Source organism: Peromyscus maniculatus, chromosome 16, assembly GCF_049852395.1.
Source record: "Peromyscus maniculatus bairdii isolate BWxNUB_F1_BW_parent chromosome 16, HU_Pman_BW_mat_3.1, whole genome shotgun sequence".
NCBI classification, from domain to species: Eukaryota; Metazoa; Chordata; class Mammalia; order Rodentia; family Cricetidae; genus Peromyscus; species Peromyscus maniculatus.
The window spans coordinates 34,729,996-34,755,078 of record NC_134867.1 but is presented as its reverse complement, the minus strand read 5'-3'; the positions used below and the strand labels follow the sequence as shown (position 1 = coordinate 34,755,078).

The window sequence follows — 25,083 nt, the reverse complement described above, 5'->3', positions numbered from 1 at the left end:
ATGGTGTTATTCTTCTAGAACAGAGTACATGTCTGAATTTGGTCTCAAAGGTTCTGTTGTGGTGCAGCATAAGAAGGTGTCTAGCTAGTGAGGAGCCAGCTGTGCAGCTGGTGGAGGCACCATGCCAGTTGTGTTCTCTGGTCCTTAGACTGACTAGGTTGCTAGAAGACAAGCTGTATTATTTAGCATTATCCTAGAGGCTGTGTGTTGCCATTGCACATTATATTTGAGGGAATCCGGAAGAAGCACATGATGGACATCTTGAAGTACATCTTGTCTTATGGCTCAGTTGTAATAGCTGTAGCTGTTTCTTTTCAGAACAAGTACCCCAGGTACTTGATGACCTTTGATATGACTTTGTTATCAGTGAAATTAGGGTCTCTTCTGTGGGCTTTTAGTCATGTTAGTCAAATAGTTTAAGAACAGACTATGCAGTTTGGGGACAACTTTAATAGGGTTTGAAAGAAAAACTCCAGGGCAGCAAACTGTAAACTTGGGCAGCTGCCAGGAGGAGAAGATGGAGAAGAGGAAGCTGTGCCATGCTGTTTGAGTTAGGCTGGCATGGGGGTCAGTCACATGGCAGACAAAGAGCCACACTAGGGAGGGAGCCTAGAGAAGGATTGAAGCCCAGTGCTAGGGAAGCATGCTTAGAAGAGCCATCCAGAAGAAAAGTGAAAGGTTGGCTTTTTGGAGTAATACAGAGAAGCAGGCCAACTTGCCAAGCTTTATGCCTATGGGGCTCTAAACACCCTGGGAGTGCTGGGGTGCTGGGAGTGCTGGGAAGGAAAAGTATACCATCTTGGTGAAGGACTAATTATTCCTCCATCTCTTTAGCATGGCTTAAGGTGAATCCGCTTTCTTGAAGGGGTTCCATGTCTAGGTGATTGGCAGGCCCAAAGTGATTCACTTTTATTTTTTGAGTAGCTTACACCATTTGGTCTCTACCAGCCAGAAACACAGCTTTCTGATATGTTTCCACAGAGCCCCACCAATGTCCTGTAGCAGTCAGGTTCAGTTGTCTCTGTAGATTTCTCCATCATAATCTTGACTCCCCTTGCTGATACAATCCCTCTTCCATCTCCTCGATTGGACTCCCAGGGCTCAGCCTGGTGCATGGCTGTGGATCTCTGCATCTGCCTCCATCAGTTACTGGATGAAGGCCCTATGGTGACAGCTAAGAGTATTCACCAATCTGACTACCAGGATAGGCCAGTTCAGGCACCCTCACTAATATTGCCAGCAGTCTAGTCTGGGGTCATCCTTGTGGGTTCCTGGGACTTTCCCCAGCTCCAGATTTCTCCCCTACTCCATACTGTTTCCCTCTATCAAGACATCCCCCTCATTGCTCTCCCACTCCATCCCTCCCTCAGCTCAACCATCCCCCATCCCCTCCCCTCTATTGCCCTCCTTCATCACCAGTTTACTCATGGGGATCTCCTCTGTTTCCCCTTCCCAAGGTGATCCATGCATCCCTCCTAGGGTCCCCCCTGTTTCCCAGCCTCTCTGGAGCTGTGGGCCGTAGTCTAATCATCCCCTGCTTTACCTCCAGTATCCACTTAAGAGTGAGTACATACCATGCTTGTCTTTCTGAGTCTGGGCTCCCTCACTCAGGATGACATTCTCTAGTTCCATCCGTTTGCCTGCAAACCTCATGCTGCCATTGTTTTCCGCAGCTGAGCAATGCTCGAGCTCCATTCTTACGCGCTGTTTTAGGAAAGCCCTTGTGCCGTTTTTGAAGATGGCTTGTGTTCAATCCATGTGAACATTGCTCCCTCATAGTCTTGGAAAGTCAGTGTACTGACTGGGAAGTGAAGGATTTTGGAATTAAAAAACCTGGTCTCCTTGATGCTGGCTGAGATGTTTTACATCTCTGAGCCTCAGTGTCCTTATCTGTAAAAAGAGGCTTTGCTGGAATGCTCCTGAAGTAGGCACTGGGAAGTCATGCTCATTGGGACGGGGTGGGGGTGGGGGACGGGGGAGGGGTCTAGTGTAGTAGCTGCCCAAAGAAGCGACTTTAGCTTCCTTCTCCACAGTGGATTCCTCACACACTGCTTATGAGGAAAAATAGTTCCACTGAGAACTGTTCTGTTTTGAAGTTTTTGTTACAGTTTTTCATTTTAAATTTCTTATTCGCAGTTACTCAGTTTTTTTTTTTAATTAAGCTCTGTTCCATGTTGCAATGAGGGAAATTTGTGCCCTAATAGTTTTAATTTTTCTCTATAGACTGTTGTTCTGCATTTTTAGTTCTGCTTTGTAAATTTTTACCATTTTCCCTTCCCAAAGGCAACAGCGCTGTTGTATGTTAGTGGGAACATTGTTCTTTGTTAGGATAAAGTGCCTTTGTGACTCTTTGAGACATTCTACAGATGCCATTTTGTGGTCCTTCTGTGTACGTTAAATTGTGCATGTATTGTGACTCGTATTGGAATGAAGTTATAGAGAAAACTAGATAATAACACTTGTCATACACTAACAAAACAAAGAACGGCTCTCGCTTGATCTTAGGGAGATGTATGCTACATGTTCCTGTGTGGTCCCAAAGCAGATGATCCCTCCTGCACTTAAATGTGCCCATAGATGGTTGATGCACTGTAACCAACTTCATAGTTAAAATGACTTTGGAGAAGGACTCTAAGCCTCATGTTGATATGTGTTGCTCTTTAAATATCTGAAATTATGTGCTCTTTACAGAATTTTAAGTGGAAAATACACTCTAATTTGCTAAGTGGTCTTAACCTTGTATTCAGAAGAATTGGAAGCAAAAATCTGTTGGGAAATTGCCCTGATAAAATGCAGGAAATTCCTTTCATTCTTTTGAATCCAGTTGAAATCAGACCTTTTAAAAGTCCCCTGGTGTAACAGTATCTGAAAGCCTTGGGTCTTCAGAGTCCCACAGATTGCTTGCCTGCCAGCTCAGGAAGCACATTGTGAATGTACCTCTGTGCTGAGGTAAACCTGCACACAGTACAGTGCCAGTTTAGTATAACTTGCTGGGATTTACTATTTTTACTGCCTCTAAAACTCTTAGTCGGGGGAAAATAAAGGGAGAAACCCCTGTATATCTTCAAGGACTTTATATTTTTATTACATTTAATTTATTTATTTGTGTGTGTGTCTGTAGGTCAGAGGACAGTTTGTGGGAGTTGGATCTCTTCCACCACATTCGACCTGGGTATTGAACTCGGGTCACCAGATTTAGTGACAAGTACCCGGATCTGTGGATCTGGTCCTACATTTTTTCTTATTGCAGTAACAACACATACTATGTATAGAAAACTTGAACAGAAAAATACAAATAAAACAAGATTTCCCAGTGCCCATATTTCTGGAATTAGCAGTTAGCAGTTTGGTTAAGCATTTCTAGTCTTTTGTTTGTAGGTATGCATATATGGATTAACGCAACAGCATTTTCTTTTTAAACTTGCTGTCCTTTTAGCAGAACAGGGCAGTAAAAAAAACAGTTTGTGCTCTGCAGATTGTTATAGTGGTAGAGCTCATATTTGGAAATATTAACCTCATTTGAAAGTTTGTATTTAGTAGCAAGTATGTATGTTAATTGATTACACGTGTGGCCAGAAAGGGATAGGCTATCAATCTGGATGTTTTCTGAGATCATAGAAAGTATATATGGTAGGTCCATTATAGCTGTTAAGGAACCATTGAAATAGAGGTCTGGTCACACAGCCTTCACTGGGCCTGGAGTGTTGATTTGCTGATTCTATTTGTGACCTGACTCTCGTTATCTGGACAAGAGGTCCTGGGGGTTAGCAGTGTGTGTCTGTCTGGGCAGCAGCTATGCAGATTTGATGTGATTTCGAGCCCTGTGCCATGATATTCCATCTGTTTCTCTTAAAGGTAATAGGTAGTTGGTATAGGCAGGTCCTGTTAGAATCAACTCCATGACAAACCCCACTTTTTCTTTATATGGGTGTTCTTCTCTAACTTGGGGTCTAAGTGAAAGTCAATCACTTAAGGGAATTTATAGATTCTGAGGCCAGTGGTCCATGGAAGAGAAAAAGTGACCTGAACTTCCTTATTTTCCATAGGTTACAGCAAGAATACAGAACCGAAAGAGCAGATTGCCTTATCCAGTTAAAACTGCAGTTTAGTATATTCTAGTATAGTTAAACTGAAGTTACCAAGGAGAATAGAGGGGAACAGGAAAAGATTGGGTAGGGAGATGTGAGATGGTTCCAGATTATTACTGTACCTATACTACTGGAATATGTAATCATCAGATTAGGCTTGACCATGGAGGGAGGAACGGTTCAGGCAAGTAGGACAAAGGGGAAGTTAGGTGAAGTTGCTGAGTTGATTATGTTGTTTATTATGAGTGCTCCCCACCGTGTATGCGCGCGCGCGTGCGCGTGTACATACGTACATACACGTACACCTGTGTACACACATACTAGCCCTTACTTTGTCCAGGACAACTCTTGCAGTCTCATTTGATCTGCTGCATCTGGAGGGAATATCTTGCCTCACAGAACCCAGGGCTGTGCGTTCTTCTGGTTCTTTTGCCTTCTAGCCCAGGCCAGCAGTGAGTACCATTGTTAGGTCTGCCATTCTGCCCTGCCCCTTTTCATGGCCCCATCCCAGTACGTAGGCCATTGGTTGTGTGGTTCATAGGATGGATGAGGAGGTGAGTGAGAGCAGCACTCAACTTCGGCTGAGTCCTGTCTGCTTCTGTCCGAGGATTGGCTTGAAGTGCCGTGCTGGATCTCAGGGTCACTGTGAAAAGGAGTCATGCTATACTTCTTCACCCATTTTAGATCACATTCTGACATCCTGATTTTATTCTGCTAGTGGTTGGTTTGGCTGGCGTGGCTTGTCATCTAGATCTCTTTTTCATGGCTTTCGTTATTTGTATATGTACCATAAACTCACAATTAAGTATTGGGTTCCCCTCAGGCCCAAGTGTCATTCTGGATATTCTGTGACTTAAAAAATCAGTAACAGAGGTGTTGCTGGATTTAGTCATAGTACTGCCTGTTTTTAAAATTAGATCTGGAAGGTTATGTTGGATTTTTGTTGGTTTGTTTGCTTTTAAGAGTAGACATGGGAAGTGGACAGTTTAGACCTAAAATGAAGGTCTGCATTCATAGACATGGAAGCATGGAGATGCATTTTGTGTTGAAGAAGTTGGTGTGGCTGGAGTTGGAGTGTCTGAGGGCTACAGAGGGAGTATTATTGCTTCTTCCCTTGGCAGCTTGCATAGCCACACTTCAGGAAGGAGGCTTGTAGGTCAGATGTAGTTGGAATCATCCTAGTCTGGTGTCCTAGTGTGTGGTGTTTTCAGTAATAGGGGCCCACCCTCAACCCCTGGGAGACAACCGATAGCTACATCCACAATCTGTGTACTCTTGGAAGTCACTTGGACTACCCTGACCAACCATTTGAAATAGGTTTCTCTTGCTGGAGTTTTTTCTTAGTTTATGGTTCTTGTGGGGTGCATTATCAGTTCAAGTGACTTAAATTTCCTGTAAGGCACATACATATGCGCATACACAACCAGCCAGACACATACCAGTACATACATGACTTGTGTATAATTTTAGATAAATATAAAAATAATATTCCTTGAAGTTTTTATCAAGTAGCCTTGGTGTTATTTGAATTTTCACTGATTCTTTTGTTTTCATGTTACTTACTTTAAAGATGACAACAGTCAAACCCTAGTAGTAAATTCCTACAGAGAAATGATAGGAAGTTTGGGAACACTAAATTGGGGAGTTGACTTCGGTATTTGTTGCTCTCTATTATGACACATTTGTGTCCAGTTTTACCATATGCCAGGCTGAGGACACTCACCGTGGGGAAGAAGTCTGAGCTGCTGAGTTCACAAGAGCCTGGTAATAAGCCTTGGGGAGTGGTAATGTCTGTGGTAGACATCCAGAGGAAGCACGACACAGCCTCATGGAGAGGCAGGAATGGAGTCTGTGCTGCGCCTGCCTTTGCTTTCTTTAGAGTGGGGGCTTAGTAGTAGCCGTTACTTCATGAGTTGTGTGCTTATAAATCCATCCAATGTTCCTTCACCTACCCATTCCATACCAGGTCCAGGCTAGTTAGGCTAAAGGGGTTTATGATCTTTCTCCCTCATTGGAACTTCCAGGAAGTATGTATCACTTAGGGTTGCCTCAGATTTCTTCTGCTCAAGTTGTTTTCTGAAGCACCCCCCCTCTCTCTTTCTCTCTCTCGTGTGTGTGTGTGTGTGTGTGTGTGTGTGTGTGTGTGTGTGTGTGTGTGTGTTTAGATCTAAGAGAAACAAATTATAGCCATGGTTGTGAACTTTTCACAGTTTTCTCAAAGTATTAAAATATAAATTAAAATTTTAAAGCATAAAATTTTTCATGCTTTTCTTTTACAAAGAATAGATCTTTCCAAAGAAGAGTAAAGGAAAGAGAACACATTAAGCATATATGTATCTTCATATTGTTTTTACTTTCTAGTAATTTACAGAACACATAAAGTGTCATTAAGTGTTTGGGCCATGATTTTAAGGTTTAAAAGTCTTGCAGAGAGAAGTACATACATAGACATTTTTAGGATGGCTTGAAAGTTCAGATAACACGGGATGCTATTGTTTTCAGAATGCAGATAGTTTAGAAGTCAGGGGAAAGAAACACTGTACTGTTAGAATCAGGTTTATAAAGGAAAGCAAAAGATCCAGAGGTGCTTAGTTAGAAGAGCCTCCTACTGTGTGAGACATGAACTAGACATAAAGGCTTTGCCTTAAGTTATTAAATTAGTATATATCCAGTTGATATATCCAGGTAATCTTAGCCCTCCCTATGATTTCCATTGCATTTTGTGTCTGTGTTGAAGACAACATGTTAGAACCATGTGGTAGATGAAGGAGGTGGAAATAAGGGTGGAAAAGGCACAAAGTGGTCATAGATGTCCTGTTCATATACCGGCCCTCTGTGCATCCAGTTGCTTGGCTGTGAATCCTGTCTGGCTGCTATTGAATTGAATGAGTACCAGAATGTGCAGGTCGTTGATAAATTTCTCAGTAGAGGGGCAAGAAGAAATCTATGTAAGGGTCACTGTAGGGGTTTTCTCCGACATAAGGGATTCTCCTACACAAAGCTGAGGTCTTCCTCAGTGAGAACATCTGGTTCTGACTTAATATCTGTAGCTTCTTCATAGAGTGCTGGCTCCCTCAGAGGTGTCATTGTTGACATTTCTGCTCCTTTGACTTGCAGAAACCCTGGGATCTTTTTTCAGGTCTAGTGCTAGAAATGGCTAGGGAAGGAGCTACAGCCTCGGGTTTTCTCTCATCCCCTGGAAGGCACGTAGCTACAGAGATGCTGCTGTCAGAAGACGTTAGAGTGTTCTGTTGCAGCAGAGCTGAGCCTAGCTAATACTCCACGAAGCCATCTGGTGAACTGAATTGTGGCATTCTCTAGAAACTTTTTTTTTTTTGGTCATTTGCTTCTGACTTTGTTTCTTGGCTACCATCTCGATAATGTAATCAGAACGTTTTGCCTTGAAGTAAGGTCCTATTGCGCAACTTCCTCCTGATGACTCTCTGGACCTCGTGGCTGATCTTGGTGCTGATTTCTGTGGCTCAGCAGCTGGCAGCTTCCGTTACCTGGAGCCACCGCTTCGGCTTTGCCCTGGGTCAGTGGTGCCTTGGCCTCTGTATTTAAAGTACATAACAAAGTTGAGTCTTGTCTTTCATTCAGCCCAACACTCTCTGCCTTTTCATTGGTGCCTTTAGAGAATTTATGTTTAATTATTAATGTGGGTGGGTACTATCTTGACATTTATTCTCTATTTCTCATCTATTTTTTCCTCCTTTCCTGTCAGTATAGACTAATTGAATATTTGTTTGATTTCAGTCTACCCCCACTTACGGTCTATCTCTATTTTATTGGTATCCAATCTAAATATGAATGTATTTACTTGCCTCCAACTCCCTTACCCTTCCTCCTTTGATAACGGTTTCATGAATGGCTTTACTGCTCAGTTATTTGATCATTATCTTTTTTCCCCTCTTGCATCTGTTTGATCACATTCTTCTTACCATTCTGCTAATTGAATATTTGTTGAGTTTATCTACTTCAGAACTGACGCAAAGGTGAGTTTTTTTATGGTTGACTTTTAGTGTTGGTATTCAATGAAACACTAGTCCCAGTATTGGAAAGTTATTTTGTTTTTAATTCTGGTCTCTTGAAAAACCAAAAGAATAGGTTTTATTAGAACGGTGAAACTCTGAACAGATTTCTTCATTATTCTCTTTTCTAGTTCTTCTTCAGGAAATATGGAGCAGACCTCATAATTTTTCCTAAGCTGATTTCCTCCAAAAATCAGTACTAACAGCTTAAGGTTGAATATTCCCTGTGTTTTTTAATTACAATTTTAAAGTACTTTGAGATTATGATTTATCATTTTCCCCATCCCCTCCAACCTCTCCCATGTACCTTCTCCCTATTTTAAATTCATCACTTCCTTTTCCTTAATTGATAATGTGTATGTACACATACATGTATATTCATAAATACACCCTGCTTAGTCCATAAAATGTCATTTGTATGGGTGTTTTCAGGGCTGACCATTTGGTATTGGGTAATCATATTGGTAATCAATATTGGTGTGTTCTTCCCTGGGGAAGACTGTTTCTTCTGCTCTCAGTATTCCTTAGTTGCCAGTAGCTCTTAGTCCAGGGTTGAGGCCTGCTGCGCTTTTCCACAGTGATAGCATGTCTATTGGTGTTTTCCCTGTTCGGGTCATGTTTAGCAGCCATGTTGGTGAGACTTCATGAGTGTAGCATCTCTGACATTTCTTGAGACACAGACTTACAACAAACTTCCTGTTCCTTTGACAGTCTTTCCTCTTCTTTTCTTCAGTGATCCCTGAGCCTTAGGGGCAGGAGCTGTGTTGTAGATGGATCACTTGGTCTGGGGTCCACAACTCAGCATTTTGGTCAGTTCTGTTTTTCTCAGCCTCTTGTCTATTACAAAGACAATTTTTTTGATTAAGGGTGAAAACTACACATAACTACAGATTTCATTTTCTTTATACCTGAACCATAACCCTAATGGTGCTCCATCACCATATCCACATCTTCATTAACCATTTGCCAGTTGAAGGGCATTTGGGTTATTTCCATATTCTAGCTATTGCGAACAGAGCTGTATTGGACGTAGCTGAGCAGGTATCTGTGGGTTAGTGTTGGGAGCCGTGCAGCTTAGTCTCAGATCAGCACATGACTACCTGTCCAGCGGGTTTCCTTGGGGCAAGGAACTCGTGGAAACAGAGTCTCACTTGGCAAGGACCAGTAGACTGTGGGACAGCGTAGGAATCTGCAAAGTTTGTGCAGCTTGTGGGCTCTTTTCTCTCTCATTCTGTTGTTGATTCTTTGGGCAGGTTTTGTTTTTGTTTTTGTCAGTCACTTGCAGTAGCTGTAATTTTCCTGAGAAATTCTTTTCTTAAATATTTTCTCCTAAGAAAAAAAGGGGGCTAATGTTTCTCAATTCTCTTATTTAGAATTACCAACTGCAACTCCTAACTAATCCTGGGAACTTTTCTGACCCAATAGAGACAGTTAGGTACATATGAGAAAACAACACTTGGAACATTAACTGTTTCTCACAGTTCTGGAAAGGAGAGTAAGGTGTGCAAACACAGAATAGAAAAAAAAAATGCCTCAGGAATATACTTAGTGCCGACTGTTGAGAGTAAGTTCCCTGGACACCAAGCATAGAGAATCAATGATAGGATCTAGTATGATCCAGTGGGGGGAAAATGCCGTGTAAAGTATGGGATGGAGAGATCCATCCTTACCATACACAGGAGCTCATATTGGTAGAAGACATATGATACAGTAGGATGCGGAAAGAGTGCCTTATCAAAGTCTGCCTTTTATAGAGAGACTGAGACATGGGAGCCTCTTGTGGAAGAGGGAACTGTATAAAAGCGTATCTTGCAGACATAAAAGAATTGGGTTTGAATATTGTCCTTAAAGCAGTGTGCCCCTGTCCATTACTTTTTAACTTTGTAACCACAGTAACTGCCAGCTGACATAAGTGCTGCAGAGCAGGATGTGTCTGGCTCCATGTTCCGTTAAGCTGCAAAAATGCTGACCTCTGTGTCTAGAACAAGGTTATGCAGGGGTGGGAAAGTGTATTTGGGGAAGCATAAAGGGGAACAATGGGAGATTTTATAATGATTATGATGTGTTTCTTAAAATACATTGTATTTCTTAAAAGTAAAAAAAAAAGGAGCCAATAATAAAGCTGTCCATGTAAGCCTGGTAGAAAAAAATCCTGTTAAGGTATAAAGATGGCTTGAGCTATTCAGGGACACTTGAGTGCAGTCCTGATTTCTTGAGGTGGTCAGATTTCTTCCTTGCACCAACGCCGGTTCCAGATCTCAGGACCTGAATCTGAGCTGAGGCTGGACCCCAGCAGAGTAAGATGTTGAATCCTTTGCCAAGGAGTGGTATGTCTGGGTCATATGGTAATTTATTTTTAGCCTTTGGGATTCTTCACACTGATTTTCAGAGTGCCTGGGGTAGTTTGCAGCCCCATCAATAGTGGATGAGGGCTCCCTTTTTGCACGTCTTCTCTAGCATTTGTTGTTAGTTTTGTTGATCTTTTGCCGTTCTGACCAGGGTAAGGTAAAATCTCAAAGTTGTTTATATTTGCCTTTCTGTAATTGTTAGGGATGAACATTTTTTTTTTGCGTTATTTCTTAGCCATTTTTTATTATTTTGATTATGTTTGCAGACTCTGTTGTTGCTTTTAACAAAATCTCGATCATTTGTTTTTACCAGTAAAGATACTTGGGTGAAAGCTTGCTAGCTTGGAGAGGCAGAGAAAGCATCTAGCTGACCTTCCTCTTCTGCCAACATTCCAGAAGCCTCTCCCGTCTCCTATTGTCTCAACTCCTCAAACTCAGTGTCATCCCTCCTACTTCCTGTGAGTCTCCCTATTTTTTCTTAATAATCCTATGTTCACTTCCTATCAACTGGTTGTTTGCTCCGCCTCTTGACCTGTGGTTGATTTTATTTAATCCTGTTTATAATATACTAGCAGAAAGCTCTTGGATTAAAGGTGTGTGCTAATGCTGAGCCACACCAAAACAGGTTTTTCCAGTAAATAATGCAATCTTAGGATTCACATTGTGATAAAATATCCTGCGACACTTTGCTCAGTTCCCAAGTCTGTTTTTGAATGGGTCAGTCAATTGTCTTTTTGGTATGTTTATGTGTATGTATGTACGTATGTATGTATGTATATATGTATATATGTACATATATATTCATTCATTAACTTCCTGTCAGGTGTGTAGCTGGCAAAGATTCTCTCCCATTCTGTGGGCTTCCTCATCGCTTGGCTAATTGTTTTTTTGGTTTTTTTTTTTTTTTTTTTCGAGACAGGATTTCTCTGTGTAGCTTTGCGCCTTTCCTGGAGCTCACTTGGTAGCCCAGGCTGGCCTCGAACTCACAAAGATCCGCCTGCCTCTGCCTCCCGAGTGCTGGGATTAAAGGCGTGCGCCACCACGCCCGGCTGGCTAATTGTTTTTTTGGTTGTGCAGAAGTATTTAGTTTCATGAAGCCTCACTTGTAAGTTGTTGACCTTAGTTCTTGGGCAAATGGAGTCTTACTCAGAAAGTCCTTTTCTACACCTATATCATGGAGGATACTACCTATATTTTCTTCTAGCACGTTCAGTGTTTCACATTTAGGTCTTTGATCCCTTTGGAGTAGTTTTTGTAAAAGCAAGGTGATAGATGGGGGTATAATTTCACTGTTGTACATGTGAACATTGTTGTAGAATATTTTCAAGGTCTGTTACTTTTGTTTATGTTTCATTTGTTTAACTCTGTGGAGCTGTATTACTTTGTCTAAAACACCTGAAGTCTAATAAAGAACGGAACGGTCAACAGCAAGGCAGGAGAAAGGATAGGTGAGGCTGGCAGGCAGAGAGAATAAATAGAAGGAGAAATCTGGAAGAAAAAAAAAAGGAGGTAGCCAGAGAAGGAGGAGGACTCCAGGGGCCAGCCACCCAGCTACATAGCAAGCCAGGGAGTCAGAAACAAAGAATGGTATACAGGAATAGAAAAGGAAAAGCCCAGAGGCAAAAAAAAAAAAAAAAAAAAAAGGTAGACAAGATAAGTTGTTAAGGAAAGCTGGCAAGCAACAAGCCAAGCTAAGGCTGGACATTTATAAGTAAGTAAGCCTCCATGTCTGATTTATTTGGGATCTACGTGAAATTACAAAGGCATCATTCTCTTTGAGGGAGAGGGAACAAAAGTTCCAGCTACTCACACTAATCTTTCCTAAAAACTTTAAACACACAGCTTTGTGGCGTCTGTAACTCCATGGGGGTGGGGGGAAGAATGGTGGAGTCAGTGGAAGAGAGTAAGCAGTGGTTCAGAAGAGATAGTCAGTACGTCTACATCCGGGTTCACAGTTGTCCCAAGTGAACTGAGCTCACAGTCAATATTTGGTGAATAAATAAATGCTTAATGGATGCTCTGATATTGGGCCCCCCACTTGTCATTTTTTTATCCTTAAACTTTTCGGTTGTTTGTAGTCAGTGTTTTTTGTTACATTAACTTTGCTATTGAGGTTTCTTGTGATATTTTCTCATCAGACGCCTGTAGATAATTTGTGACTACTTGAGAAAGTAGACTCCATCTGTGATGTTTAGTTCTTTAGAGCTCTGAACTCCGTTGTTGTTACACTTCCATCTTTCTAGCTCCTAGAATGTCTCCCCGTGCCACCCCAGTCATGGAACATCTTCCCAAAGCCTGCTTGAAAGAGGCTTTTTTGGAATAGTCATCTGTTTGGCTATCAGGTGCAAAATTAATTAATAGTAGTCGCAGATAGAAGAAATAGTTTTTACATTTGAGATGATTCCTAAATTACCATTTATATTCTTGATTTCCTCTCTAAAAAGTACTAATGTCATGTTTTCTATCCTGTTCTTGGCGTGGATTAGTTTATAGTTACTTCTCTGTCCTCTATTTAAAACATCAGTAGATGAATTTAAAGTTCTAAGGATTAATTTCTCAGAAGTTTTTAAAAAATCCAATCTCAACTCCATAGTATAACTGCCTTTTCTGTTTGTGCCTGGTCCATGGCTTTTCATTTGTGTTTCCCTTGCATCTACTGCCTGTCCACTTCAATCCTGGTTTGTAACATGAATCTTAACAGGTCTTATTAATTAAAAACAAATCGGGAGTCAGATATTGCGTTGAACGCTGAAAGATCAGAGAAGCAGAACAAGCCACAGCCACCTCACCTCGCCAATTCCTCAGCTGATCCTGTTTCCTCAGACTGGAAGCCTCTGAGTCCTCATCCGAATGGATCTCAGCTGAACTGCTGCTAAAAGCCTAAAAGCTTAACCAGCTCTAGTTCCTGGTTTTCATGCCTTATATACCTTTCTGCTTTCTGCCATCACTTCCTGGGATTAAAGGCTTGTGTCACCATGTCTGGCTGTTTCCAGTGTGGCTTTGAACTCACAGAGATCTGGATGGATCTCTGCCTCTGGAATGCTAGGATTAAAGGTGTGTGTGTGTGTGTGCCACCATTTTCTGGCCTCCATATCTAGTGGCTGTTCTGTTCTTTGACCCCAGATAAGTTTATTAGGGTGCACAATATTTTGGGGAACACAATATCACCGTAATGTTTCCTTCCGATTGTTTCTACACTGTATTTTATACTATAGCCAAGATGTTGTGGGACCTTCAAACATTTTCCTCTTCCCCAGAAGAAACCCTGTACATTTTAAAACAGTCATTCCCACTCTTCCTAATGTCCCTGAGCCTGCTTTACCACTTTCCATCAGCAGAGAATTCAGGCTCTTACTTCTCCAGATCCTTACGAACACTTTGTATGTGTGTTCTTGTACACACACACACACACACACACACACACACACACACACGCAGGTTTGTGTTTCAGACGTAGTTTTACTGTATACTCCAGGCAGGTCTTCAGCTCCAGGGGCTAGGATTATGTGATCATACCTATCTTGTCACACGATTTTTCATTTTCCTTCTTTCTTAAAACAGTCATCCCAGTGGGTGTGAAGAACTATCATGACGTGATTTTGGTTTTATAATGAGTGATGTCAAATGTTCTTTCATGTCATGATTGGTCATTTGTAAATATTCTGAGAAATGTCTCTTCAAGACTTTACCAGCTTCTGAGTTCATTTTCAAGTTGCTTTATGTGTTCTTTATAGAAGACCCATATCACATACAAGGTTTGCAAATATTTCCGATTATTGAGTCGTTTATTGTATTTCGTTCCTAGTGATTTTTTTTTTAGTTACAGTTACTTACATATTTTTGGTGAGGTCCAATTCATCTGTTTGCTTTTGCTTTTCTTTCTTTTCATATGTTGCCTTTGGAAAAGGCAATATTTCATATTTAAGTCAGAAAAATAATGAAGATTTACACTTGTCTCTTTCTAAAAGCTGTATAGATTTACTCCTACATTAGGTGTTTATATATTTAATTGTTCATAGTGTGAGATAAGAGTTCCAGTTTATTTTTTGTCATGTAAATATCCAGTGTCCCCATACCATTTGTTTCAAGAATTTGTTCCTCATCAGTAGACTTGTCCTTCTTGCTTCTGGATTATCCGTTCTCTTCCATTGTTCTGTATGCCTTTTCTATTCCAGGGCTATAATAGTTTGATTAACATAGTGTTAAAATTTTAAAATGGGACTCACTTTTGTTTTCTGGTTCAATATTAGTTTAGCTATTTCGTTCTCTTACAATTCTACAGGAATTTTAGGATTATCTTGTCATTTTGACAAAAACCAGCTTGCTTTTTGATGTATTATGGTATCTATAGATCAGTGTGGAGGGTACTGGCCACCATTTCAGAACCACTGATTCTTTGAATCTGCTGACACGTCGTCTTCCAGTGTTTTTCAGTTTTTAGTATATGAATCTTCTACTTCCTCAGTTAAGGTTATTCCTCTACATTTTATTATTTTTGAAACTGAGTGGAAACATTTTCATTTTGGGTTGTTCATTGTGTAGAAGTACAACTGATATTATTTATTAATCATTGCTGAACTGGCTCGTTCATTATCCTAAAAATGTTCTTTAGAGTTTTCTAAAGTATGAGATTGTATCATCTGTCAATAGAGATAATTTAACTCCTTTCCTATTAGGTGATTTTTATTGTTCTTCAAAGCCTAGTGCCTCCCCTTTTTCTTGTCTGATTCCTCTGGCTTGAACTTTGGGACAGCGTTGAGTAGAAAGTGGCTAGACAAACCCTCTTCCTCCTGACACTGACAGAAAGGCTTTCTATCTTTCCACTGAGTACATGTCGAAGGGTAGAGTCTGGTTGATGTTCCTCACTGTGCTGAGGTGACTTGATGTGCCTATTTTGTTCTCTGTTTATGATGGAAAGGTGTTGACTTTTCTCTGCTTGCTTGTTGCTTACTCGCCTGCCTGCCTGTCTGCTTCCCTACCTCTCTGTCTCTCTTTCTTCTTTCCTCCTCTCCTTCTCTTCCTCTTCTTCCTCTTCTCCTCTTTCTTTTTTTCAGTTAGGGTCTCTGTCTATAGCACTGGCTGTCCTTGTCCTGGGACTCACATATAGACCAGGCTGGCCTCAAACTCAGAGATCTTCTGCCTGCCTCTGCCTCCCGAGTGCTGGACTTAAAGACATGAACCACCAAGCCTGGCACAAGTCTTTTGGACTTTTCAAGTCTTGGTTTGTTTTTTTCCTGTCTTGAAATGATCCTGCATGTTCCTCTCCCCTCGTTTTTATTAATATGATTTATTTATCGGTTGTCCTTTGTTGAACCAGCCTTGCATACAGTGTTACTGCTGACTTATCTTTATGTGTAACTCAGATCCAGCGACCGTTCAAGTCACGGCTTTGCTTGTCACCGTCCACTCCCCAGCTCTCCCGGAACATCTTGTGCATCTTGCTTTTCACTTTGCAAGGCCATTCCCATAGTTCTTGGATGCTACTGTGACAACCCAACCTTTGTTTTTCAGAGTTGCATTCAAATTTCTTCCATTCACAATTCTAATCTGCAGTACTTTTTCTCCTCAAATTCTTAAAATCTGGTGATTTTGTCAATTGGAAAATGGGATCTGGACTGTGAGTTTACTCTAGGAGACAGTAGGTAGACTAATGGAACTCAGAATTGTTTGGGGTGTCTGGTGTATGTGTTTGTAGATGAAACTTTTGTTCTTCCTAAGCTGAGGATTTTAATGTGTTTCCTTTAGGGCAGGTGAGGTTGCTTTTACAGTGTCCGACTTTTGTATAACAGGGTATGATCCAATCTTGTGCTGGCTTAGGATACAGAAAGACATAAAATTGGCGCTTAAACTCACTGGGGTTAGAGTGGAGAAAAGGGTGGTTTGGGTGATGGAAAGGGTGTGGGCTTGTGTTCTTGTTGACAGAGGTAGTTTGTCTCGGGTGGACACTGCAGTTCAAATCCTTAGGCTGGGGAGTGTGGTCCCCACTGGTTGCCCATTTCACCATCTTGCTGCTTTAGAGCCACAGTGAATCTTCTGGTCCTGTCCACTGGCTGGCAAGGATGATGTAAACACCGAAGTCTTCTTCATCTTCATTCCCCCCCACCCCCACCCCCACCCCACCAGGGTTGTCTCAGTTGAGTCAGTGTGTCCTGTCATGGCTGTAGAGATGTGGACCCCTCTGTATCCTTTCCTGGTGATGGGCACCACAGGTCCAGAGCTCATATGCTCCATAAGGCTGAGTAGAAGGGCTTTCTTTCTCTGTACGTCCCGGTAGTGCTCAGTAAGAATGTCCTGTAGTTCCTGCAACATCTCCCTTCCCATCTGCTTGCGAGCTGTACTTTGAAAACACTGGATCCACTCCTGGGGCTGGAGGGCTCTCTCACACTGTGCACAGGATCAGCATGGGCCAGCATAGTCTCAGCAGCAGCACCCGCAGTGATGTGTGCCTGAAGAGGCCCCCTGTGGCTCAGACCGTCAGGCATGGAAAGCAGCTAGCACAAGGGTTGTTATCACTGGATACAACAGACTGTGTCTCAGCAGTATCATGGGTTCTACTTTTTCTCCCCACCTTAGCCAGTGTCTGACTGTGTAGCCCTGGCTGGCCTGGAATGTGTTATGTAGACCAGACTGGCTTGGAAGTCACAGAGATCTGTGTGCCTCTGTAACCCAGTGTTGGGATTCAGACTACGTGCTGCCATGCCTGGCACGTGGACATGCTTTCTTGAAATGATTTTAGAGTTGTTGTGCAGGTGGACAGGGAAAGCCTTGTGTTTAATTTGTGGTGTCACCAAGTCATTGTCACTGCTTTAACATGAAATGCCACGAGTGTCCATCATGTATGTGTGCGTCTGGAAGATAGGAAGATCCAGGTGGTGGTTTTTTCCTCCATGTTTTGTAACTTATTTTATATATTTAAAAATGTTTTTGAGAAAATTTATTAGAGTAGAAATAATTCAGTCAGTCCTTCTAGGTGTGGAAACTTGTGTATGCAAATGTGAATGGTAGGGATGAGGAGCTGTGTATGGTTAGACTGTTGGAGTTTAAGGTCTGCTGGAGTTACACAAGGATCCCAGTGCAGTGTTAAAGTGCCGTACTCGAAACAGACTAAGGTTCATCTTAGCACACAGTTGTCAGGATGCTGAACTAAAGCCGGAAGCCGAGCTGTGGGAATCCAGGACTGATGAGGGATTTGAATTCTGTGCTGTTAAGGGAAGTTATTTAATTTCGCCGAGCCTCATTTTATTGTAATATAAAAAGAATTTTATAATACTTGGAGAGATTTTGAAGTAGAAATGGGAGTGCTTGTAATTTGGAGGAGTTTGTTCCAACGTTGACAGGGTTACTACGATGTGAAAACGGTTTGATGTACTGTAAAACAATAGCAGTGTAGCTGAAAGGGAGGCTAAGACACCCTTTTCCTTTGGCTTTAGAACCAGAATGTGTGTGTGTGTGTGTGTGTGTGTGTGTGTGTGTGTGTGTGTGTGTGTGTGAGTGTGTTTTGGCACGGGCTTTACTTCAGTGTTTTGATAGTGGTAGGTAGCATTCCAAGCCGGTTTATTGATAATTGCTTCTTTCCTTCTATTGTGGGTTTTCTTGTTGTTCAGAATGGTTCTTGTCAGAGAAGGTCGGCAGTTTTGTGTTCTCTATAACTTCCTGAAGCGAGGGACTCTCACACTTGCGGTTAACTGCACCTGGTGCGTATTTAAATGGTAGGTTTGGAAGTCTGTGCAGTGAAGTTTGGGAAGGCTGATTTCTTTGTGTTTTTGTTTTCGTTTACTGTTGGTTGTTGAGATGCAGGTGTTGGTCTTCCTGTTGCCTGTGGATGAGATAGTCCAGTAGGAGAAAGCTGTTGATGTGGGAGTGAAGGTGTCACGTCCCGAGGCGTTCATTGGGCTGCCTGAGCAGGTTCTCCAGCGTTGGGGTTGCTACAGTGACTCTAAGATGCCTTTTCTCATTCTAGCCATCATGAACTAGCCACATAGCATATGAAGTTCACAATAAATATCCTTAATATGAATACAATTTACTTGGTTATTTATTATCATTACTACATAGAAGTTTGAAAAAGTTCTGCCACTGTAGATCCAAATTTCCTGTTTGTCATGATGATGATGATGGTGGTGGGCTGTAGTTTGCAAATGTATGTTTGTGTATTTAAGCTTAGATTTGGTTCAGATGAGGACTTTTCTCCAGTTTTCACATGTTTCATTATAAGTTAAAATAAATGTACAGTGTATGTTAGTTTTTCCCCTGAAGTTTGGGTCAGAAGAGCACAGTTCCACTAAGCAGTTTGTAGGGGAAAATAGCCCTGCTTCTGCCTTTCCTAGATGGTCTTCTGAAAGGCAGAGCTGCGACTGAGGCGTTACAGCGGTAGTGGAGGATGTCTTGCAGCTGTGCCGTTTGGTCCCATTCCAGAGATAGTATTTGTGTGCACTGTCAGAATGTCTTAAAGCCCACCCTGGACAGGGTTCAGCTCTATAAAAGGAGTGTTGTTTTATATCCTTCCATGTTCTTCTGGGGTGCTGCTGGTGGTGGTGGTCTTCACTGGTTTGTCTTTTGAACTGACCTTTAATTAGACACAGGCCTCACAGTTTCAGAATAGGAATTACAGTTGGAGTTTTTCTGTTTTGAAAAAAAAAAAAAAAAAGTACAGTCAAGCCTTTGGCACACACTGGGATAAAAACAAATCTCCCCTCCTCAAACTTTACAGTTTTAAGTTCTCTGCCTTTATCCAGATAAGCACATTGACACTGAATTGCTTATATTCCTCTTTGTAGTTTATTAAGTACTGATTTACAAATCAAGTTGATATATCAGAAGATGAAGATTACACAGGAAGTTATTGAAAATGTCAAAAACAGAACAAAACAATGTCTTCTCAGTGGAAAATTGTTTAACTTGAGTGGTTTTGAGCTTCCTGTTTATTTACATACATTCTGATGGAATTGTCATTGATTAGAAGACATGGACAGTATTTTCCCCCAAATCCCCCCTTTTCCAAAACTTAGAGGTTTTCTTTTCTCTAAGTGCTTTTAAAGTTAAAGTGGAGTGTGTCATCGTCTTCCCCCAGCAATGAAGTGTTTGCTAGTTCCTCTTTCCCTCCCTTTTCTTCATTGTTAGCCTTCAGAGGTGAGTGGGATCTCCCACACCACGGTCTCCTAGCACTTCTTAACCCTTGTAGGTCCCTGTGTGTGTCTGGACACTTCCCCAGCATCCCTCTCGGCATCCCTCTCGTGCAGTTCCCTTGAGGTTCCCTGCGGTTGCTGCCTGGAAATCCATCATGAGTATTTTCCTTGCCTTCTATGGCCCAGGATCTCCATCCACTCTGACACCAAATGACCTAGTGCCAGATCTTCATACGGAAACCCAGCCTCTGTCATTCCACCATCAGTCAGTCTTTCCATTTTCCAGCTGGGTATCAGGTAGACACTTCAGTCCACATCCCATCCAAGTAGCTTTTGACTCCTTTGTCCTTATTTTCTTGGTCTTTATGAAAGTCTCTAGGCCAGCGGTGCTCTTATTTTCTTCTGACTTCAGCAGCCTAGGAACCCTGCTCTCCTTTACTCCCACAGTCTAGCTTACTAGTGAGTCCTGTCCGTTTTAAACAGCTGTGGACTCCGCCTCTTTATGTGTTCTTTCGTTGCTCCTGTCTTAGTCTCTTGGATCATTGGAGAATAATTTTATCCAGCTTCCTTTCATTGTATCATTTGTTCTCAAATGGCTGCCAAAGTAGTCTTCCAGAGATACAGAGTTAATGTTATTTTCCATTGCCTGCAGGGTTGAGTGAAACCATCTGAGTTCAGTACTGATCACACATTGTTTGGCTGTTGCTTCCGTTTCCCCATCTCTGCTCCCCACCCTGTGTTCCAGGCAGATGAGGTACTCGCCATTCTCCACAGCGCGTTTATCTTTAATGGTCCTCTGCCCTTCCCTGCTGTTCCCACAGTCTGGAATGTACTTACGCCCACTTATCGTTGGTCCAGGAAGCTAGCTAGCTCCTTATCCTTCAAGGTCACTTTGGAAATCATTCTTCCCTCCTAAGTCGGTTACTGTAAGTTGTTTGTGCCTCTGTTATAGCTTCTTCTCTCTTAGCGCAGTTGCATACCAAGCACCCTCCTCTCCCTGCTGACAGTTCTTTTGCAAAGGTCTGTAGCCTCAGATGCTTTCAGCACACAAGCAGTTCCTCCTGGGATGGACAGATTGTAGCCAACCCCAATACAGAAAACTCAAATCAAGATCTCACAGGCAAAAGTAAGGAGCTGTGTGCAGGTGTGATGGTGCATAGTTGTGTCTTGTGCTGGACAGAAAGGCATTTGGATTGAATGCATTAGGCCTCATGGTTAGGATTGTCTCCCTCAGTTGAAGTTTGAGTGCTGAAGTTACAGAAACACATGAGCAGAACTGCAGCCCCCCGTTAGGATGCTAGTAAAGCCATGCCTGGGAGTAGGCCAGGTTTCCAGAGCAGATGTCAGCGGAAGTGCCCGGGGTGGGGTGGGGTGGGGTGGGGTGGGGTGGGGGTAGACTGAGTCGCTCATGGGGCTGCACTCCCCAGGCTGTGCTGGACTGAAAGCTTGGCACTGCCCATTATGTTGCAGCTTCATAGTTCCTCAACAGAAGCAATAAATGCTCAGGCTGTGTGTGTGTGTGTGTGTGTGTGTGTGTGTGTGTGTGTGTGTGTGTGTGTGTGTTTCTTTTTTCAACTTTTATTGACTCTTGTGGATTTCATGTCATGCATTCTGATCCCACTATCTCTCTGTCTCCTTGCATCTGCCCTCTGCCCTTGCATCCCCCCCCCAAATCAAAACTAAATTTAAAAGAATAATTTGCTTTTTATTTTATAACTTGTTTACATTGTGTATGCATGGCGGAGGCATGAGTTTGAGGGTCAGAGAACAACTTTTGGGACCTGGTTCTCTCTCTCTTCTTCCCCTTCCCCCAAGTGAGTCCCAGGCATTGAATTTAGGTTGTCAGGCTTGGGAGCAAGTACTGTTACCCATTGAACCATATGGCCTCTTTATTAGCTAGTTTTGTGTGTTGTGTGTAAAGGAATATTCTACGTGCTTTGTGTGAATGTGTGAACATGTGCATGTGGGTGTCTGTGCATGTGTATGCCTGTTGAGGCTAGAGGTTGACATGGAGTGTGTTTCTCAGTTGCTCTCTACCTTCTTTTTCAAGACAGGGTCTCTCTTTGAACCTAGAGCTCATTGATTGGGTAAGCTGTGTGTCAGTGAGCTGCCCATCTTCCCTTTGCCCCGTCCCCACGTTGCTAGGGTTACAGATGCACTACACTGCTGTGGGTCAGAGCTCTCAGATCCTCCTGTTTGCAAGGCAGACATGTCATTGACTCAGTCCTCTCCTCAGCCCCCAGGGGCGTCTATTTTCAAAGTGGGATGAGAAAAGATTGAAGAGAGATTTCAGGAGGGGTGTTAGGTTGGAGAAATAGTTTTCATTTTTCATGTTGAGAAAGGAGTAGATATATCAGATTGGTAGGGAGATTATTGTATTTTATTATCTTTACTTTAAAAATGAAGTTAATGTAGGGTGCATTCAACCATTTTAGAGAAAAAAAAGGCTAGCCGAAGATTCTGATCATTGAAAATTTTGTTTAATAGTGTTCTGCATTCCTTTAGTGTTTGTACTTGACTGGCAGCTATCATAATAATTTTCTATTGATCCCAACCACAATCCTGTTAAGATTTTAGTGGCTGATACCTTCATTTTATAGACTTAGGTAAATGGCAGCATGAGAATATTAAACTGAGTATATGTTTAATGCTCTTTCAGATTGAAAGAGTAGATAATTTAAAAAAATGTGTTTTATGCTTATGAGCATTTTGTCTGTATGTATGTTAGTGCAGCAGAAAAGGTTGCTGGGTCCCCGGGAACTGAAGTTACAACTGTGAGCTGCCTTGTAGGTCCTGGGAATGGAACCCCAGTCCTCTGCCATCTCTTCAGCCTGAGTAGATAACTTTTCAGTGATGGGATGTCCTTGGGAAGGTATTGGCTTTTTCACAGGTACAGAAGTTGGCGCAGGATAGGAAGTGCTTGAGATTTGCACTTCTCATATTGCAGCTGGGTTTTGTTTTGTTTGTTGTTTCTGGCATTAGGTTATAGTAAAGACTCATTTCCACTTTCTTTCCTTCCTCAGCCAGCCAGGGCATGCTGGAGGGCAAAGAATTGGGAGGATGAATCAGGATCAGAACCTAGCTTGGTTAGATCTGCCGTTGTTGACTGTGTGCTCCAGACGGTTACTCCAGTGTGAGGGCTTCAGCATTCTTGTCTGTTAGAGGCCATGGCGGGTACATGAACACCGAGACCATTTCTTGTTTTCATTTTGATTCTATAAAATCCCACTTTGCAGCATCACACCAGAGTATTGTACAGTGGCTTAGCAGTCTTTTCTTTTGCTCTTTTTGGTAGTCTTAGTGATAGTTTAATTTTATTTCACTGGTTCATCTTTAGTTCAACATGGGTATTGTTACTGTCCCACAGTAGCATCTGTTTGCTGTAGAGTGTGAAGAATGAGCCTTGACTTGACATTATAAGCTTATAACCCCTTTCTTGACTTCCTAAGGGAATGACCCCTTCTATTGTTGTTTATTTTGGCTCTTTTGTGGGGCCCGCTGCCTAGCTCCGAAATAAATCACACACGGAGGCTTATTCTTAATTTTGAATACCTGGGCTTAGCTTGACTTGTTTCTAACCAGCTTTCCTTAACTTAAATTAACTACTCTGTCTTTTGCCTCTGGGCTTTCCCCCATCTCTTACTTCTGTAAATCTTACTCTTACTTTGTGGCTTGCTATGTAGCTGAGTAGCTGGCCCCTGGAGGCTTCCTTCTTCTCCAGCTACTTCTTTTCCTTCTTCTACCAGATTTCTCCTTCTATATATTCTCTTTGCTTGCCAGGCCCACCTGTCCTTTTTCCTGCCCCGCTATTGTCCGTTTAGTTCTTTATTAGACCATCAGGTGTTTTAGACAGGCACAGTAACACAGCTTCACAGAGTTAAACAAATGCAACATAAACAAAGTAGCACACCTTAAAATAATATTCCACAATACCCTTCTGCTGCATCCTTCCTGTACCTCTCTTGCATCTCTTATCCCACGTGGCCTGATGACTTGCTCATGTGTCTGTCATCCCTGCTGGACTCTGAATTCCCCATGGAAGACCCTTGTCTGACACTGGAGGACCACAGCAGGTGCTTCTTGTGCACGGTTGGTTTGGAGAGCTTCTTACCACTAGGCTGCTGCGGACCCCAGAGTAAAGCTGAGTGGAGCTTTGCTACGTGCCATGTAGTCAAGTTGAACTCTCAAAAGGGCCAGAGTTCAAAGTCAAAGCAAACAGGAAACCACAGTCCCCCAGGACATTTATAGTAACTGATAGGTTTACCCGAGTGTCTCCCTTCTTTAACCAGCTTCGAGAGCATGGGCCTGCCTTGGTCTCTGCTTTCCCCAGCCTCCTCTCTCAGCTCACGATCACCTTCATTCTATAGCCGAGGTGTCTCATTCTAGATTCTTCTCACACTGCCCTCAACAAAGCAGGTTAAGATCTTTTGGCTTCTGATAGTCACAATGTAGAATAGAAAACTAACACACTCTCTCTCTCTCTCTCTCTCTCTCTCTCTCTCTCTCTCTCTCTCTCTCTCTCTCTCTGTGGTGTCAGTGTTTGGGAGTGGAATGTAGCTACCTAATGAAGGTTAAGAACGCTTTCTTCCACTGAGCTGGATCCTCAGCCAGTTACTGTTTTTCTCGTCCATGTACTTGCTCCCACTTTGTCTCCATGTCCCCTGTGTCTTAGAGTTTCTATTGCTGGGAAGAGTCTCCCATGAGCACAACAGCTCTTAAAAGGAAAACATTTAATTGGGGCAATTTACAGTTTCATAGATTTAGTCCATTATCATCATGGTGGGACATGGTGACATGCAGGCAGACGTGGTGCTGGAGAAGGAATTGGGAGGTCTCTATCTTGATCTGCAGGCAGCAGCAGGAGTCCATGTCCACAGTGGTGGTAGCTTGAGCATAGAGACCTCAAAACCTGCCTCTGCAGTGACACAATTCCTTCAGCAAGGCTCCACCTCCTAATAGTGCCACTCCTTATGAGCTTTTGTGGGTCAATTATTCAAACTGTCACACCTTGTAAAAAGATGTAAGTCTTACTATGTATTTTCCAGAGTCCTACAGATCTGTAAAATGCTACATTTTAAGAAATGTAATTGAACATGTGAATATAATATTACCAAGATGTCTGGTTAAGGAAGAAATTTTGCAGATGACTCATCTACAGATTAGTCTGCATTTAGAGCCTGAAAGAAATTAAATGATGGTGTGTGGTCCAAAGACAACTTGTATATTAGAGCCCAGGTACTCGTGGAGCACTGGTCATCTCCCTTCTGTGTCCACCACCTGTTGACCACAGATGGATGGATCAATAGCAGTTATTCTAAGACGTACAGGGTTTTAGAAAATTAACATCAGTTTGAAGAGTCCAGAAACTTCCCCACAGTGGTGGTGATGGGGTGTACAATCTTGTGTGATGGATTGGTGGATGGGAATATTGGATCCCAGTCAGATCGATTGTATTAGAAAAGGGAAAGAGGCTTATTTATTTCTGAAACTT

General features: G+C 42.3%; 1 protein-coding gene across 45 annotated transcripts in view; it reads left to right on the top strand.

Annotated features, from left to right (window-relative positions):
- The window catches only part of Epb41l2 (erythrocyte membrane protein band 4.1 like 2), a 175,533-nt gene that overhangs the window by 54,712 nt on the left and 95,738 nt on the right, over positions 1–25,083 (top strand). The window contains exon 1 of one of the 45 annotated variants that reach the window (XM_076552609.1): positions 10,781–10,925. The exons of the other annotated variants lie outside the window; for them this stretch is intronic. The gene's annotated coding sequence lies outside the window, so the exon portion shown is untranslated. Of the gene's footprint in view, positions 1–10,780; positions 10,926–25,083 lie in introns of those variants that run through there. 45 annotated transcript variants of the gene reach the window in all.